This window comes from Papio anubis, chromosome 4, assembly GCF_008728515.1.
Source record: "Papio anubis isolate 15944 chromosome 4, Panubis1.0, whole genome shotgun sequence".
Lineage (NCBI taxonomy): Eukaryota > Metazoa > Chordata > Mammalia > Primates > Cercopithecidae > Papio > Papio anubis.
Window position 1 is genome coordinate 152,655,937 of NC_044979.1, and position 18,610 is coordinate 152,674,546.

The window sequence follows — 18,610 nt, forward strand, 5'->3', positions numbered from 1 at the left end:
ACTTACTGGTACATTTAAAGAGGATATTTACACCTTGGAGTCTTCTAGGAGGTGTGAAGGTGTTTTTATTTTAAAATCATAAGCTGATAAGGTTATTTTTACACATAAAGGCCTTTAATTCTGCAGTTTCATAAAATAGCTAGGTAACCACCCACATTACTCAAAATTTGTCCAGAAATTTCTATAGTTTAGGATTAGTATTTTGTGTAGTATTTATAAATCTATGGTCCACATTTTCCAGTCTTAGAGCAGTACCATATTCAAAAAACACCGGCAAGAACCTGAAACCCAATTTCAAAATGACTTTTAAAAAATTCTCAGGCTGGGCACTGTAGCTCATGCCTGTAATCCCAGCACTTTGGGGGATCAAGGAGAGAGGATCACTTGAGCCCAGGAGTTCAAGACCAACCTGGCCAACACCATGAAACCCAATCTCTACAAAAAATACACAAATTAGCCAGATGTGGTGGCACGCTGCTGTAGTCTCAGATACTCTTGAGACTGGGGTGAGAGGATCACCTGAGCCCAGGAAATTGAGGCTGCAGTGAGCTATGATGACATCATGGCACTCCAGCCTGGGTGACAGAGCAAGACTCTGTGTAAAAAAAGAAAAAAATTTCTCACAGCTGAACACTGTGAAATAGACACATAGCAAACAATGTATCTTAAACAGTTTTTCTCTCATCCACTTCTCTTGCACACACAGTATTTGTTTTTGTCTCTTTCAAAACTTGATCTACTCTTGTGTGCTTCAGATGCTTTGCCCCAGCTCTCTTTCCTTCTGAGTTGGAATCACAAAATCACAAATGAATTGGTCTGGCAGGGCAAAGCCCTCCTCTTTATGGGACTGGAAGAGGAGAGTTGCTATGAACTAAATGTTTGTGTCCCTCACAATGTTCATATGTTGGAGAATAAATCCCCAATGTGATGGTATTTGGAGGTGGGGCCTTTGGGAGATACTTAGGTCCTGAGGGTGGAACCTTCATGAATGGGATTAGTGCCCTTATAAGTGGAAGCATGAGAGAGATGATCACTCTCTCTGCTCTCTTGCCAAGTGAGGATACAAGCAGAAGTCAGCAAACCAGGAAGCATACCTTCACCAGACACCGGATCTGCTGTGAGAAATTTCTCTTGTTTACAAGGAAAGAAAAGAAAAAAAAAACAGTCTTGGGTACCATCTTCTCAATTCACTTGTCAAGTTTGAATCTGAATACAAACCACTTTTTTTTTTTTTGAGACACAGTCTTGCTCTGTCCTCCAGGCTGGAGTGCAGTGGTGCAATCTCGGCTCACTGCAAGCTCCACCTCCCAGGTTCATGCCATTTTCCTGCCTCAGGCTCCAGAGCAGCTGGGACTACAGGCACCAACCACCATGCCCAGCTAATTTTTTGTATTTTTAGTAGAGACGGGGTTTCACTGTGTTAGCCAGGATGGTCTCTATCTCCTGACCTCGTGATCCACCAAAACAGTCACTTTTATAATGGACATGGAGGATTTTGTGTTATGTTAGTTGCGTTAGCTATGTAGAGAAACTGATATGTAACATAGAGGATGTTACATTACATAGCATATGTTACATTACACTATGTAACATCAAGGAAAAGTGTGTGCAGCCTTCTGGGGCCTTTGGAGGTCCAACAAGTAGGATCCAAGACTATAATTTGAAGAACACTTCAACACATTTCTTCAAAAATGTCCCGGATTTAGCCATGTAACTAAATTAAAATAAACTAAATCTACTTCTCTTGCGTTAGCTTCTTAAATATCCATAAAGCAGCAGTGGTTAAAATATAAGGATAAAGAAAATTTGCTATCTTCATTATTTTCTCCATTACATCATGCAATAGAACTGACTTCCAAAAGTCAAAACACAAACTCTCTTGATGAATGAGGCAATGGAAACTGGGCACACCAACCTCCTATTTTGAGTTGTGTTTTAACTGTAGAAACTCTCCTCCCTACCTCAAAGAGGCCTCAAACTTGGCTCATCTTTTTCAGAAGAAAATGTTTTGATCAAACTTTTCATATTATTGTTTGATAATTGGTTAGGATTTATGTGAACTAGGTTAGGGTGATGTATAACTTATGATACTTGAGTGGGCTAGACACTCTATGCTTAGGTAGAGCTTCATATTGGAAATCCCTGGTGTAAAATTTCCCTGCTTGGCAGGAGAGGTGCCGTTGTTGTTGTTGTTGTTGTTGTTGTCGTTGTCGTCGTTGTTTGGCAATACTCTCTTATTGTCCATGCTAGCAGAGAAACTGACTTTTATTAGTGAGTAATGCATAAACTCCTATCTTTATTTTAGTATATGTGCTGCCAAAGCAAGCACAACTCCTATCTTTATTTTAGTACCACAAAATTAAGAATATAAGAATATAGGTATTCAGGCATACCTCAGAGATATTGCGAGTTCAGTTCCAAACCACCACAATTAAGTGAATATTGCAATAATGCAAGTCACACACTTTTTGATTTCAACTGCATATTAAAGTTATGTTTACACTATTTGTAGTCTATTAAGTGTGCAGTAGCATTATGTCTAAAAAGTGCTTAATTAAAAAATATTTTATTGCTAAAAATGCTAATGATCATCTGAGCCTGCAGGGAGTCCTAACCTCTCCGCTGGTGGAGGTCTTGCCTCGATGTTGGTGACTGCTAACTAATCAGTGTGGCGGCTGATGAAGGTTGGGGTGGCTGCGGCACTTTAAAAAAAAGACAGTAATGAAGTCTGCTCCATTGATTGACTCTTCTTTTCATGAAAGATTTCTCTGGTAACTTGCGATGTTGTTTGGTAGCATTTTACTCACAGTAGAACTTCTTTCAAAATGGGAGTCCATCTTCTCAAACCCTGCTGCTGCTTTATCCTAAGTTTACGTAATATTCTAAATTCTCTGTTATCATTTCAACAATGTTCATAGCATCTTCACTAAGAGTAGATTCTATCTCAAAACATCATTTTGTAGCCAGGCACCGTGGCTCACACCTGTAATCCCAGAAACTTGGGAGGGATCGCTTGAGTCCAAGGAGTCAAAAGGCTGCAGTAAGCCATGATCACACAACTGCACTTCAGCCTGGGCAACAGGAGACACTCCTCATTCATTCACATTTTATCATTAAATTACACCAATTCAGCCACATCTTCAGGATCCACTTCTAATTCTCTTGCTATTTCCACCCCATCTGCAGTTACTTCCTCCACTGAATTCTTGAATCTCTCAAAGTCATTCATGATGGTTGGAATTGGCTTCTTCCAAACTTCTATTAATGTTGATATTTTAACTTTCTCCTATGAATTGCGAATGTTTCTAATGGCATCTACAATAGTAAATCCTTTCCATAGGTTTTCAATTTACTTCGCTCAGAGCCATCAGAGAAATCACTACCTATGACAGCTATAGCCTTATAAATATAGTTATTTTTCTTTTCTTTTTCTCTTCTTTTTCTTTTTTTTTTTTTTTGAGATGGAATCTTGCTCTGTCGCCCAGACTGGAGTGCAACGATGCAGTCTTGGCTCACTGCAACCTCCGCTTCCTGATTAAAGCAATTCTCTGGCCTCAACCTCCCGAGTAGCTGGGATTACAGGCACACACCACCACACCCTGCTAATTTTTGTAATTTAGTAGAGACAGGGTTTCACCATGTTAGTCAGGCTGGTCTCGAACTCCTGACTTTGTGATGTGCCCGCCTCGGCCTCACAAAGTGCTAGGATTACAAGCATGAGCCACCACTCCCAGCCATGAATGTATTTCTTAAATAATAAGACTTGAAATTCTAAATTCTAAATTATCCCTTGATCCATGGGCTGCACAATGGATGTTGTGTTAGAGGGCATGAAACAACATTAATCTCCTTGTAGATATCCATCAGAGCTCTTGGGTGACTCTTCATGCCCTCTAACACAACATCCATTGTGCAGCCCATGGATCAAGGGATAATTTAGAATTTCAAGTCTTATTATTTAAGAAATACATTCATGGCTGGGAGTGGTGGCTCATGCTTGTAATACTAGGTAAATTGTCAATGAGCAGTAATATTTTAAGAGGAATTTTTTTTCTGAGCAGTAAGTCACTTAAGTAGGCTTATTTTAAGTAGGCTTAAAATATTCAGTAAACCATGTTGTAAACAGATGTGCTGTCATCTAGGCTTTGTTGTTTTATTTCTAGAACATAAGCAGAGAAGATTTGGCACATTTCTTAAGGGCCCTAGGGTTTTCAGAATGGTAAATGACCACTGACTTCAACTTAAAGTCACCAGCTGCATTATCCCCTATTAAGAGAGTCAGCCAGGCTGGGCGCAATGGCTCAAGCCTGTAATTGCAACACTTTGGAAAGTTGAGGTAGATGGATCACTTAAAACCAGGAGTTCGAGACCCACATGGCGTTCAAGGAGTTCAAGACCAAGAGTTCAAGACCAATAGGAGGTCATGGCCTATATGGTGAAACCCCATCTCTACTAAAAATACAAAATACAAAATTAAAATACAAAAATTAGCTGGGTGTGGTGGTGCATGCCTATAATCCCAGCTACACAGGAGGCTGAGGCAGAAGAATCGCTTGAGCCTGGAAGGCAGAGGTTTCAGTGAGCCAAGGTGGTGCCATTGTACTCCAGTCTGGCAACCTGGGTGACAGAGCAAGGCTCTGTTTCAAAAAACAAAAGAGAGAGAGCCAGGCTATGCTTTGAAGATCTGAAGCTAGGCACTGACTTCTCTCTAGTTATGAAGGCCTAGATGGCTTCCATTGTAAGATTGCTTTGTCTCCATTGAAAATGTGCTGTTTAGTGTAGTCACCTTCAACCATGTTCTTAGCTAGATCTTCTGGATAAATTGCTTCAGTTTTTCTATCAGCATTTGCTGCTTCGCCTTGCACTTTTATGTTATGAAGATGGCTTTTTTCCATAAACCTCACGGACCAACCTCTGGTAGCTTCCAACTTTTCATCTGCAGCTGCCTCACCTCTCTCAGCCTTGGTAGAATTGAAGAGACTTAGGGGCTTGCTCCGGATTAGGCTTTGGCCTAAGGGAATGTTGTGGATGGTTTGACTTCTATCCAGAAACTAAAAATTTCTCCATATCAGCAATATCATGCTATCTTATCATTCGTGTATTCCCTGGAGCAGCACTTTTAATTTCCTTCAAGAAATTTTTTTTGTATTCACAACTTGGCTGACTGGTTGGTACAAGAGCCCTACCTTTCAGCCTGTCATCCGCACTAAACTTACTCATCTGTAGCTCTTGATTTAAAATGAGAGATGTGTGACTCTTTTTTTTTATTTGGAGACCATTGTAGGGTTATTAATTGGCCTAATTTCAATGTTGTTGTGTTTCAGAAATGGAGAAGCCCAAGGAGAGGGAGAGAGACAGTGGAATGGCCAAGGTCGATGGAGCAGTCAGAACATATGTGACATTTATCTATGAAGTTAACTGCCTTATATGGGTGCGTTTCATGGCACCTCATAACAATCAAAATAGTAACATCAAAGATCACTGATCACAAATTACCGTAACAGAGATACTAATTTTGAAAAAGTTTGAAATTTTGTGAGAATTACCAAAATGTGACACAGCGACACAAAGTGATCACAAGCTGTTGGAAAAATGATGCTCATACACTTGCTTCACACAAGGTTGTCAAAATCTTCAATTTGTGAAAAAACATGCAATATCTGCAAGTTCCAATTAGGTGAAGGGCCATAAAACTAGATGTGCCTGTATTCAATTAGCAAGAGGTTCAGAAATATTGTAAAAAAATAAAATAAAATAACTGCTTGAAATACAGCTGCATTAATCAGGGTCCTCTGGAGTCAGAACCAATAGGAGGCACAGAGAGAAAATAAACAAATAATTTTTAAAAAAAGACAGAGAGGAGAGATTTATTTTAAACAATTGGCTCATGCAGTTGTGGGAGTTAGCAAGTTCGAAATCTATAGGGCAAGCTGGCAGGCTGGAAACTCAGGCAAGAGTTGAAGTTATAGTCTTAAACCCAAAATCCACTGGCAAGATTTTTATGTTATGGTTTTGAGGCAGAATTTCTTCTCCAAGAAACCTCAGTTTTTGCTCTTAAAGTGTTCAACTGATTGATATCCACCCACATTATTCAGGGTAATCTCCTTTACTTAAAGTCAACTGAGTATAAATATTAAGCACATTCACATCTAGCAATCTGGATGTGGGCACCGTAGCTTAGCGAAGTTGACACGTAAAATCAACCATCACAACAACCTTCATTCAATAGCATTTTCTTACAGGCATGATGATAAATAGGTTTTAAAACATAAATCCCCTAGTGAACAACATAAAGCATGCTTTTATTAAGAAAACAAATTACCTTGCTTTCATTTTTCTTAGCTCTTTTCAGTCAATTGTGTGGTAGTGAGGACGGGGTGGGGATGGGGGAAGGAGGATTGGATGTCTGTTTTCAGGAGGATCTGCAGCATAACCATCTCAAATATTTGTGCTAAAGCATTGGGAACAGTGCACACATTAGAAAGGATCAAAAGGAAACAATAAATTGCTCACAATCCAGTTAAATATATTGCGATAAATTAATGTGACCCCTGCAAAATTCAGGTGTTGCTGATGCGATCAACAGTATCAAGAGGTGGGAGCTTTAGAAGGTAATTAGGCCATGAGGGCTTCTCTCTCATGAACAGGATTAGGTGCCCTTATAAAAGGGCTTGATGGAGGCTGTTCATCCCACTTACCTTCTGCCATGTGAGGGCACATCATTCCTCTTCTCTGGAGGATGCACCTCTCACCAGATAATAGAACCTGCTGGCACCTTGATCTTGGACTTCCCAGTCTCCAGAACTGTGATAAATAAATTTCTGTTCTTTATAAATTACTCAGTTCCAAGTATTTTGTTGTAGCAGCACAAACAGACTAAGACATATGTGAGCAATCTACTTTACACATTACAAGTTGTATTATGAATTAATACCACATAAAAGTATAAAGACAATAATGGTGTAAGTATATAATAAAAGGGTTTGTATGTGGTTGGGCTCCCAGCTGAAAGGAAGTTTCACAGACTTATGAGGACATCATTGCAAACCTTCTTTGTAATTTTCTGATACAGACTGGTGGAAAGGCATAAACATAAAGAAATTGCCTCTGAGGCAGAGTCACTCCTTTAATACAGGCAACATCAGTTGCACCACAGAGATGGCGAGAATTAATCAGATTCACACAGCAAGTCCTGACACTTGATGGCTTAATTAGGGTGATTACAGGTAGGCTTTTAAAATTCTGCTTTGTCAGCAGATGACCCAATAAAATGTTACCATAAAGAGCTTGTTCCCACCCCACCCCAGCCCAGGAGGAGCTCAAAACTTGGACTATAGTTAATACATTAATAATGTTTGTGATGTGGTTGGCAAAATATTTTGTAATGATGTGCTTATAAAGGTAATTGGAGGTAATTGCAGCAAGTCAGGTTTTTCTTTACCTTGTAGGAAGTTACAACTAACTCTTTTTGTGATATGAAAAGACATATCTATACCTATATATAATGCATATATCTATATGCTTTATTTCAGGGGGGCATGAAAAGAGATTTATGACAGAAAATTTTTTGTCAGTGTTTTTATCCTAGCTGAATATGCTCACAAATAACTTTTTTTTCAGAAGGAAAGTTGGTGAGACTAATAAACTATGATGTGTATCATTAGCAATGACCAAAACACAGTGGAGGTATTATGTATAGAAGGAAAGAGAGTAGAACGAAGTTGTTAGGTTGGTGACTCTGTTTTGTTTTTGTTTGTAATTGTAGACTTGTAAATATTGAACTATCATGGAGCTAAGGAACGAATAGGAGAGAATAATTCTTCTCACTGAATGTTCAACATAAACACAACATAAAAAGGTGCACCATTCTAAGAAACTAAAATGTTTCAGAGCAAAAACCATTGGGAGAATATATTCACTGCTCCTTCAATATGGGTGTATAGCTTATGCTAATTTCACTGGGCGTTCTCAAGTATATAATCTGTTTAATTTGGAATATCTAAAATTAAGTGATGACTCTTTTTTTTTTTTTTTTTTTTTTGAGACAGGGTCTTGCTGTGTCACCTAGCTCAAGCAATCTTCCCACCTCAGCCTCCTGAGTAGCTGGGACAACATGCATGTGCCATCATGCGCAGCTAATTTTTGTATTTTTTTGTAGAGATAGGGTTTCACCACATTGCTCAGATGGTTCCTGAACTCCTGGGCTCAAGCCATCCATCCACCTTGGCCTCTCAAAGTACTGAGATTATAGGTGTGAGCCACTACACCCAGCCGAAGTGATGACTCTTTATTTTGGAAGTGTTTATTTATTCTGGACCCTTTATTTCTTGGATGTATTTTTTAATTTGATTTTATTATCTTATAGACAGATAATTCATTAAATACATAACTAAATGTTTTAAACAATATTTTGGTTTGTGTGCTTACTGATATATTTATAGTCACAAATCAGAAAAAAAATTGTAATGTCAGAGAGACTTTCGAAAACAGTTAAGCCCAGGGGCAGCATCACTCGTCTCTTTACATTCATTTCCTCCGTGTTTGAACTCACCCCACGGTTTTGAGTACTGCCTGTGTGAGAGGACTCCCTAATTAATCATTCCAGCTCCCCATAATCCTCTTCAAACTTGTGTATCTAACAATGTAATAGACATCTCCACTTGGATAGCTGATAGGCTTTTCATACATAACATGTCCCAAGATAAACCCTTGTTTGCCCTTGTCCTGCAACTCCCGCTAATCTTGCCACTCATCTTTGTTACCTCATTATATCTTTTTTCTCCATGGCTCGAACCAAAAATTTTGGAGTCAGCAATGACACCCCTCTTTCCCCAACACCCCATAAGCTACCCCTGAGCAAATCCTCTTGATTCAACCTAATTTTCAACTCTTTTTGAGACACTCAAGTAGCAGTTTTAAATGGTTCAACCCAACGTATCCAGAATCTGACCATTCCTATGTCCATTGTAATTTCCCTAGTTCAAGCTGTTGCATGAACGATTGCAACATTTGTCTAATTGCATTCTACACAGGGTAGTTCACAGTGATCCTTTCCATCGTGTAAGGCTGATCGTGTCATGGCTCTGCCCAAACCCCCATAGGCTCCCCATTTCATCCACAGTAAAAGACAAAGGTCTCACAATGTTCTACTAAGCCCCACAGTAGCTGACCCCTCATTTCCTTTCTTCCCCCAGCCCATACTTTCTCCCTCTCTTGCTTCATCTCCTGCTATACTCCCCTCCCATTTCAATCAAGTCTCATAGTCCGTATTAGTTTTCTATTACTTCCAAAGCAAAAGACCACAAATTGCCACACAGTTAGCAGCTTAAAGCAACATAAATTTATTATCTCACAGTTCTGTAGTTTGGAAGTCTGAACTGTTTTGGCTGTTTCCTGTGTTGGTAGAATCCAGTGCCTTCAGTTTGCAGGACTGAGGTTCCTGTTTCCTCACTGGTGTCACCTAGGGCCCACCCTTTTCTCCCAGAGGACAGTCCTTGCTCACGGGTCCCCAAATCTCAGAGCCAGAAACAGTGCATGCTATCCTCATGTTTGGAATCTCTCTGATGTTTCCCTTCTGCTGAGTCTCTCTTGCTGCAGCCAGAAAAAGTTTTTTGCTTTTAAGGGCTCATGTGACTCTATTGGACCCACCCTGGATAATCTAGGATAATCTTTTTATCTTAAGGTCTGAAATGCCATTTCCATCTGCAATTTCTTTGCCACAGAATATAACAGATTGACGGGTTCCAGGCATGTGGGCATGGACATCTTTGGGGCACTGCTGTCTGCCTACCATAGGGTCTCTTAGCCACGCATGCTTCCATCTCTGGGCCCATATGCTTGCTGTCCTGCTACCTGGAATATTGTTCCCCTGGATAATTACCCAGCTCATTACACAGCAGGGCCTTGCCCAGGCATCACCAGATCCTATCAGCCTCTCTGACCAGCCTATAAAAGAAACATCCCCTATTACACTTTTTTTTTTTTTTTTTGAGACGGAGTCTCGCTCTGTCGCCCAGGCTGGAGTGCAGTGGCCAGATCTCAGCTCACTGCAAGCTCCGCCTCTCGCGTTCACGCCATTCTCCTGCCTCAGCCTCCCTAGTAGCTGGGACTACAGGCGCCGCCACCTCGCCCGGCTAGTTTTTTGTATTTTTTAGTAGAGACGGGGTTTCACCGTGTTAGCCAGGATGGTCTCGATCTCCTGACCTCGTGATCCGCCCGTCTCGGCCTCCCAAAGTGCTGGGATTACAGGCTTGAGCCACCGTGCCCGGCCTACACTTTTTTTTTTTACCCCTTAACCTGCTTTTTGTTTTCTTTCTCTAACCACCGTCTGACAAAATATATTTGTTTATCTATTATATGTCTCCCTTTACTAAGACTTTTGGGAGCAGGAACTTTGATTTATTCACTCCTAGATTTCTACTACCTAGACCGGTTTCTTGTACTTGGTAAAATGTTCAATAAATATTTGTTGAATCGCCAAGAAAAGCCCCAGAGGCCCAACTGCATTAATCATGTTTGGGCAAAAAATGTGAGTCCACTAACTCTGAATTTATCTAAGGAACTATTTTGTTTTAAACTTATTCATAAGAATACCATTAGTTTGTCAAATGCCTTGCTGAGGTCATTATAGCAACTTCTATAGGTATCTTCTGACGCTCTGAAAGAAAACAATTTATTGTAGATTTCAAAATAGAAAAGGAGAATTCTAATGTTGCTAACACAAAGAAAAGTGTTTGAGGTGATAAATATCCCAATTACCCTGATTTGATCATTACACATTGTATATATGTATCAAAATAGCCATGTACCCCAAATGTATGTACAACTGTGATATATAATTGATATATTAATTTTTAAAAAGAAAACAAGTAGTTTGGCATTACTGTCCTTGGTATACCTAAACTAGCTCAAAGTTTTCATCTCTTTCATCTCTAATTGTTGATAAACTTTTTACTAATCTGTGCTAAAATCTTTAAAGCAGGCCGGGCGCGGTGGCTCAAGCCTGTAATCCCAGCACTTTGGGAGGCCGAGACGGGTGGATCACGAGGTCAGGAGTTCGAGACCATCCTGGCTAACACGGTGAAACCCCGTCTCTACTAAAAAATACAAAAAACTAGCCGGGCGAGGTGGCAGGCGCCTGTAGTCCCAGCTACTCGGGAGGCTGAGCCAGGAGAATGGCGTAAAAACCCGGGAGGTGGAGCTTGCAGTGAGCTGAGATCTGGCCACTGCACTCCAGCCTGGGCGACAGAGCGAGACTCGGTCTCAAAAAAAAAAAAAAAATCTTTAAAGCGCTCGAGATCAAGTCTGTAGTTTTCGAATCACTTTTCATCTTCTTTCAAAATCAGACATACACCGTTTACAAATTCTTGATATTTCTCTTATATTAAACATTTCCTCATTTAATTACTTATCAGCAGTGTACCCTAAATCTACAAATGATTCTAGCACCAGAGATACTAATCCCCTCAAAGTCACTATTTCTTCTTTTTCTTTAACTCCTCCCCTTAGGACGTTAGCTCTGTTCTTTTTTATTTAAGGTTGCTTTTCTTAGAAAAAAGAATGAAACAAAATGAGATTCTGAAAGTTTTACTTTTGCCTCCATCTGCACTGAGCGGGAGTCTGAACACTTTCTCTGAACTTAGCAAAACAGCTTTTTGAGAACCATCAGCCCATTTTTGACATTTAGCCTTCCCTTCCCCATTGTTGTGGGTTTCAGCCAATGACTTTTTCATTTACAGCTGGTCTACCTTATGCAGTCTTTTCGGTTTCCTGTGCATTTCCCCCTTTTCTTTCTTCATGGGTATTATTATTCATATACGGGCAGACTATTTTTAAGAGTTACCCATTTCTCATGAGCCATTTTCTATTTTAGATCTTTGTCAATGCAAACATACCTATCCCCTTGGAATTAAAACAGGTTTTTAAAAAAATAATTTTTGATCTCATGCTAATTGTAAGCAAGAAAATGTGCTATATACTGCAGAGCAGTTTTTTCTCAAAGTTGGTTCCTGGGCCACCTGAATCTGAACCATGGGGTGGTGATAATGGTATTTATTACCATGCAGATTACCAATTACTCAATCAGAATTGGAAGGGGGTAGATGGGAGACTTGGGAATCAACATTTTTTTTTCTTTATTTCTTACTTAATGAAAAGTTTCCAAAGGAATCAGCATTTTTTTTAGTAAGTTTCTCAGGCTATACTTTTTAAAGCCTGACAACTTTATCTGTCAAGGATATGCAGAAGCACAAGTCCCTGCTGATAAGGAGCTAATACTATATTTAAGATGATGTGGCATAAAAATCACATCAATAATGACTGGCACAAACAATCAGTGCACTTGGGTCAGCAAGTGCAGCTGCTGGGAATGGGGTAGTGGGTGTTAAGGCTGGCTTCATAGAGCAGGTGTTTATTGCTCATAAAAAGCACTCAAGAACTGTTTGTTGAATTAATGACAAGAGCTGTGCTGAAAGGTAAAGAAACCATAATTTTTTTTTAGTTGAGAAAGAACATAGAACACTTTTGTTTCCGCCTGTTATCATATAGTAAAAAGAAATTGAGTTCCAGAAATTGACACAATTGCCCCACGTCACACACATGGTGGTATTGAAGGAGACAAGAAGCAAGGTTTCCTAACTTCAAACTTTGTTCTTTCTCCACTATCGCATAAGAGAATTTGGACTGGCTACAAGCAAGAGGTAAGGCATTTTAAGACCTGGAGTAGGCCGGGCGCAGTGGCTCACGCCTGTAATCCCAGCACTTTGGAAGGCTGAGGTGGGCAGATCACCTGAGGTCGGGAGTTCGAGACCAGCCAGATCAACGTGCAGAAACTCCGTCTCTACTAAAAATACAAAATTAGCCAGGTGTGGTGGCTCATGCCTGTAATCCGGGCTACTCAGGAGGCTGAGTCAAGAGAATTGCTTGAACCCAGGAGGCGGAGGTTGTGGTGAGCTGAGATTACGCCATTGCACTCCAGCCTGGGCAACAAGAGCGAACCTCACCTCAAAAAAAAAAAAAAAAAAAAGAACTGGAGTAAATTTAGTTAGAAGTGTAATAAATGGGGGGTCATTAACCAACAAGGAAGGACAAAGGACTTGTGACTGAGACACTGATGAAAGACAGGCTAGAAAGGCAAGTTAAGATTGTGAGGCCGCATGTGGCACCTCATGCATCTGGCCTCACCATCCTGTAATCCCAACACTTTGCGAGGCCAAGGCAGGAGAATTACTTGAGCTGAAGAGTTTGAGACCATCTGGGAAACATGGTCTCTACAAAATATTTAAAAGTAAATAAAAGATAAGATTGTGAGTTGCTTGAATACCAGAGCAAAAGAAGTAGATATTGGAGAGTTGCTAAAAATTTTGAGACAAGATAAAAGCAACGTTAGGAAAATTAACTTGTAGTTGCTACGTTTAAATATGAGAGAGACAAAGGTCCAGAGCCAGTGAGATGCCAGATTAGGATCCAGCTTTGTGGACCATGATGAGAAAATTAAGACCCAGATTGGTAAAAGTAAGGATGTGTGAACAAATTTAAAGTTTGGGTCAATACAATATGGAAACAAGTCCAATTCTGGTCTAGTTCAGTAGTTTCTTTCTTTTAGTTGATTAACTTTTTAGTTGATTTTTTCTAAAAGCAAGTAATTCTCTTTTTTTCACACTAATGTAGAACTCAACTTTTCCTTTTCTCAAAGCCCAACTTTTTTTATACACAAACAAATCAATAATCAAATTAAAGTTATACACATAAGACTGTAAAAGCACCATTTCATTCAGCAAACCTTTAAAAGAAGCATCTACTCTTTGTTAGGCACTGTTCCAACTTCTGGGCCCTTAGAAATGCATAAGATATGGTCTCTGTTTTAGTCAGGGTTCTCCGGAGAAACAGAACCAATAAGATGTGGATAAATATATATAAAGAGATTTATTTTAAGGAATTGGCTCACGCGATTATGAAAGCGGGCAAGTCTCAAGATCTGTAAGATGAGTTGGGAAGCTGGAAACCCAGGGGAGCCAATGGTGTAGTTCTAGCCTGAGTCTGAAAGCCTGGAACCAGGAGAGTCCTTGGTGTAGTTCCAGTCCCATTGCCGGCAGGCTTGAGACCCAGGAAGTGCTAACGTTTCAGTTGGAGTCCGAAGGCAGAAAAAAGTCAATGCCCCTGTTCTTTTTTTTTTTTTTTTTTTGAGATGGAGTCTCGCTCTGTCACCCAGGCTAGAGTGCAATGGTGTGATCTCGGTTCACTGCAACCTCTGCCTGCCAGGTTCAAGCTATTCTCCTGCCTCAGTCTCCCGAGTAGCTGGAATTACAGGTGCATGCCACCACGCCTGGCTAACTTTTGTATTTTTAGTAGAGAGAGGGTTTCACCATGTTGGCCAGACTGGTCTTGAACTCCTGACCTCAGGCAATCCACCCGCCTCGGCCTCCGAAAGTACTGGGATTACAGGCGTGAGCCACCGTGCCCGGCCAATGTCCCAGTTCTTAGAAAGTAATCAGGCAGCAAGAATTCTCTCTCACTTGGGAGAGGGTCAGCCTTTTGGCTCTGCTGAGGCCTTCAACTGATTAGAGGAGTCACATCCATAGCATGGAGGGCATCTGCTTTACTAGGTCTACTGATTTAAATGTTGATCTCATCCAAAAACACCCTCACAGACACACCCTGAATGATGCTGGGCTAAATACTTGGGCAGCCTATGGCGAGTCAAGTTGACATATACAATTAACCATCACAATCTCTGTCTTCAAGGAGCTTACAACTTACTGGGGGTAAGAGACAAGGAGGCCAATGAATCACAGCACTTTGGGAGGCCGAGGTGGGCCGATCACTTGAAGCCAGGAGTCTGAGACCAGTCTGGCCTGAACATGGCAAAACCCCATTTCTACTAAAAATACAAAAATTAGCTGGGTGTGGTGGCACAGGCCTGTAGTCCCAGCTACTCAGGAGGCTGAAGTGGGAGGATTGCTTGAACCTGGGAGGCAGAGATTGCAGTGAGCTGAGATGACACCACTGTACTCCAGCCTGGGCAACAGAGAGAAAAAAAAATGAAAAAATTAGCTATGTATGTTGGTATGTGCCTGTAGTCCCAGCTACTTAGGAGGCTGAGGTCGGAGGATTACCTCAGTCCAGGAGGTTGAAGCTGTGGTTAATTGTGATTGTACCACTGCACTCCAGCCTGGGAACAGAGTGAGACCCTGTCTCACACAAAACAAATGAAACAAAACAAAACCCACAAAAAAGCGAAAACCAAAACAGACAAATAAAATAACAACTTGTAATTAATACTCCAGTATAGGCCTTTATTTTAATTCTATGACAACACCAAATGGAGGAGCTGGGCGTGGTGGTGGATGCCTGTAATACCAGCTACTCGGAGGCTGAGGCAGGAAGATCACTTGAGCCCAGGAGTTTGAGACCAGCTTGAGCAACCTATAAACAAACAAACAAACAAATAAATAAATAAAACAAAGTGGAGAGTGATAAACTCTGCCTGTGGAAAAAGGTGAAGTCAATAAAGTTACAGGGAAAATAGTTTCTGTTTAGGAAAACACCAAGATGGGCCATTTTATTTACGGCCATCAAGCTGTCTGAGCATTGCCAGAATAACCCAGGATGTCTCCAAACTGCACCAGGTGGGAGATAAATGGGCATCTTGGGGTTGGATGTAGTTGGGAGATTAAGAGTGAGATTCTAAGAAATCAAGGCTACCCAAAAATATATTGGGCTCGTTCTTGAATTAAAAAAAGACACTCGAATGAAAGTTTCTAAGATTCAGGATTTATCAAGAGACCTAAGAATATGTTATTTTTTACTTCTAAATTAGAAAATCGTATGAAGTGAAAAATTTTAAACATATCCAAAAATAGTGAGCAAAGCACAATGAAGCCCAATATCCATCGAGATTTAAAATTACCAAGATTGTGTCACACTTGCGTAATTGCTTTTTCTTTCTTTGCTAAATATTTGAAAACAAATCTCAGAAATCCTGTCATTTCACTCCTACATACTTCAAGATGTATCCCTAAAAAATATGGTTTTGAAAAAATTCATAATGCCATTTTTACATCTAACAAAATTAATAGTAATTCCTGGTATTTTGCCATTATGGAATATGCAGGGATATTAAGATATCCCTCACTGTCTAAAAAAATTTTCTCTACTGTTGGTTAGTTGAACGGTAACTCAAAGTCCATATATTTAAATGTTTTGACTCTCCTTTCTTTTAAATGTAGAGAAGACTTCTTTCCTTCCTTTTTTTGGGGGGGGGGGGGGGGGGTTTCTCGTGGTATTGATTTGTTGAAGAAAATGCATCTATTGTCATTAAAAATGTTCCATATATTGAATTTGTTCTAATATTCATTTTTGAGTAATTTTTTCTGCAATATAATCTACATTTCACTGTATTCTTTCAAAAATTCTGCTCCCTATTCGGCTTTAAGTCAAAGGTACTTATGGGAGCAAAGGAACTTAGGAGATGCTTTCCAGGAAGGTAATGGATTACAGAAAAGTGGAAGGAAGTGCAGAATTAGAAATGCAGGGTGTTGAACAAGAAGACAAAGCAATGGAGAAAGAGAGAAAGAGAGATGATGCAGAGAGAGATAAGGCAACTCCCTGGCTCCCTTGTACTTACCAAAAAAAGTGAACCAAATTTGAGACTTTCTAAGGTAGTTGTAAAAAGATCAGTATTATATTAAAAGAATGATGGAAATCTGAATAGTAAAATGTATTGAACCTACTAAATAGATTGTTACATTAGCACTGTGGGTTCTTTAGCCTAAATATAGAACTTACCATTTTTTTCTTGAGGAAAAGATAGATTATGACACTTACGGTAGAATCATGTAAAATTCAGTGGTAAATAGGTTCGTGTAGTTTTACAGTTCATTGCTTTTATAGTCTTAGACTATAAAATAAAACAGTTGAACTGAAAATGTCTGCTCTTACCCAGTTTTATCATCCCACTGCTTTTCACGCTCTTTTGCTTTTTGTTGGCCAGCACACTAGTTCGTTTTTAGCCAAGTATTTCAAAGTGTCAAATAAAAGTACTGCTGCAGCCAGGCAGCAGCTGACTTCATTTTTACTCAAGTGTGAGATAGCACTCACAGATGTCAACTTGTATTCTTTTTTAATGAAATAATTTTGATGAATTCTAAATATACTAAAGCATTGTCAGAATCACCTTTGAAAATTCAGGGTTTAGTAATCAGTGCAAACTCCAGCGACACCTCAAACGTATCAAATATTCGTTGTCGTAGAGACCTGGTGAGATTAACATGACAGTATTAATGATTTTAGCTTTTTATATTCACTCTTGGTGTTGCTGTCATCTTATACATTTCTCCACATTACTGCCATCTAAGATAGACTCTAAGTTAAAGACATTTATTTGTTTTGCTCAGCTACCCCTAAGTGTGGTAGACTAGATACCACTTGATTATGATGACAATGAAAGGAAGATGAGGCTTAAAAAATGTTTTAATTTGGATCATGGTTCACCGCAGTGTCTATCTCCTGAGCTCAGTAGATCCTTCCACCTCAGCCTCCTGAGCAGCTGGGACCACAGGCATGCACCACCACACCTGGCTAATTTTTAAATTTTTTGTAGAGAGAGGATTTTGTCATGTTACCCAGGCTGGTCTTCAACTCCAGGGCTCAAGTGATTCACCAGCCTTGGCCTCCCAAAGTGCTTGGGACCACAGGTATGAGCCACTGAATTGGGCCTGAATTTGGCCTGAATTTGGAAATTTCAACAGAAAGCTGCAAACATGTTTGAGAATTTGAGTATAAATAACTTATTGATTTACGTACTTTCAGTTTCAGTACCACACAGTGAAAGATTCAGAGTGGACCATTTGCAGTTGACAAAATTCACACTTCTCCCCAAGAGTTTGAAGGGTTTTACAGTCTACGTTAAGCCTGAGTGAAAATATCTGTGAAAAACAAAGTTTAAGAGCTCAGAGGGAAACTTAAGAGAACACAATGTAAGTGAACAGCCTATTAAGAAAGATCAAGGTTAAGAAGAACTCTAAAAAGAACAGATAAGGAAAGCACTCAGAATAACAATTGCATATTGATGTGGAGGCTCAACTCAGAGGGGGTTAGAACAAGCTGGTCAAGGTTTCCAAAGGGCAACATTTAGGAGACACAAACAAACTCGGCAAGTCACGAGGTCATTAACCTGTACTTAAAAAACTGAAGAGAGGCCGGCGCAGTGGCTCACGCCTGTAATCCCAGCACTTTGGGAGGCCGAGGCGGGCGGATCACGAGGTCAGAAGATTGAGACCATCCTGGCTAACATGGTGAAACCCTGGCTCTACTAAAAATACAAAAAAAAAAAAAAAAAAAAAAAAAGAGCCGTGCGTGGTGGCAGTGCCTGTAGTCCCAGCTACTTGGGAGGCTGAGGCAGGAGAACGGCGTGAACCCTGGAGGCGGAGCTTGCAGTGAGCTGAGATCGCGCCACTGCAGTCCAGCCTGGGCGACAGAGTGAGACTCTGTCTCAAACAAAACAAAACAAAACAAAAACCTGAAGAGAAGGGTGTGAAGGATTTGAAGGAGGGCGTGAAGGGTTTGAAGAAGGGTGCTCAGATTTGGCTAGGTGTATAATCACAGTGGTCCC